Consider the following 1,456-nt stretch of genomic DNA (forward strand, 5'->3'; position numbering starts at 1 on the left):
AAGTATAATGATATCTGACAGTGATTAAAATCACTATCAAAAAAAAACGCTTCGATGCAAATCTTTAGATAGTGTTTAATTTTAAAAAATTGGTGGATTATTCCAAAAGCTTCATAAACTGCTAGTTCCTTATTAATATCCTGATTAAGATAAAGTATGTCGAATGAAAAAGGGATTATTAAAAAATAGAATTTCCCATAAAAAAATTATATTGATCAANAAAATAGTATTTCCCATAAAAAAATTATATTGATCAAAACACTTTTCAATAAGTTATAGCATTATAAAGTTAAAAATGTAAAAAATAAAATTGAGAATTTTCACTCAATAATAGCATTTGGTAGCCATTTTCATCGTGAAGACAAAATAAAGTCCAAAATTTGTTTTTTACATAATAAAGTATATTACATTAGCTTTAATTTAAGATATATATAAAAGTGTCAGACTTTCCGGAACACTTTCAAAATTTAAGTTGAAAAAGTCAATTTTTTGTGAAAAAGTTGTCATTTTGAATCCCCCCCTGTAGGCAGGTAAAAAGTCAGATTTATAAAAAAAATATACCAAATGATAGGTAAAGACATCATGCATCTACAAAAAAAAGAATTATATTGATCCATACATCTTTCGAGAAGTTATAGCATTATAAAGTTAAAAATATAAAAAAGAATTTTTTTACAAAAATCGTATTTTTTTTATTAAGTTTAATGTCTGTTTTCACCATGAAGATAAAATAAAGTCCGAAATTTTTTTTTACCATTATAAAGTATATTACATTAGCTTTAATTTAAGATATATATAAAAGTGTCAGACCTTCCGGAACACTTTCAAAAGTTACGTTGAAAAAGTTCTACTTTCTATATGCATTTTTATGTTTTGAATCCCCCCTGTATTTAGGGAAATGGTCCGATTTAAAAAAACAGTATGTCGAATGAAAGATCTATATAAATACTACTTCTCATAAAAAAATTGTAATGATTCATTCATTTTTCAAAAAGTTATAGCATAATAAAGTTAAAAATTGAAAATACAAAATCGAAAATTTTCACACAAAAATAGCTATCGGTAGCCATTTTTACCATGAAGATAAGATAAAGTCAGAAATTTTTTTTTTCATGATAAAGCATACTACATTAGCTTTAATTTAAGATATATATATAAAAGTGTCAGATCTTCCAGAACATTTTCAAAATTTAAGTTAAAAAAATTAATTTTTTGTGAAAAAGTTGTCATTTTAAATCCCCCCTTGTGGGCAGGTTATGGGTTAAATTTATGAAAAAAATATACCAAATGAAAGGTAATGATATTATGCATCTATATACAAAAGAATTATATCAATATGTTCATTTTTGAAAAAGTTATGGCACTTTTAAGTAAAAAACAATTGAAAAATATCGAAAATTAGCGATTTTTAAATTTGTAATTTTTTTGGAGGTTTCCCCCTTTTACGGGGAACGAG

Source organism: Daktulosphaira vitifoliae, unplaced genomic scaffold, assembly GCF_025091365.1.
Source record: "Daktulosphaira vitifoliae isolate Bord-2020 unplaced genomic scaffold, ASM2509136v1 Scaffold_5, whole genome shotgun sequence".
In the NCBI taxonomy this organism is placed as follows: domain Eukaryota; kingdom Metazoa; phylum Arthropoda; class Insecta; order Hemiptera; family Phylloxeridae; genus Daktulosphaira; species Daktulosphaira vitifoliae.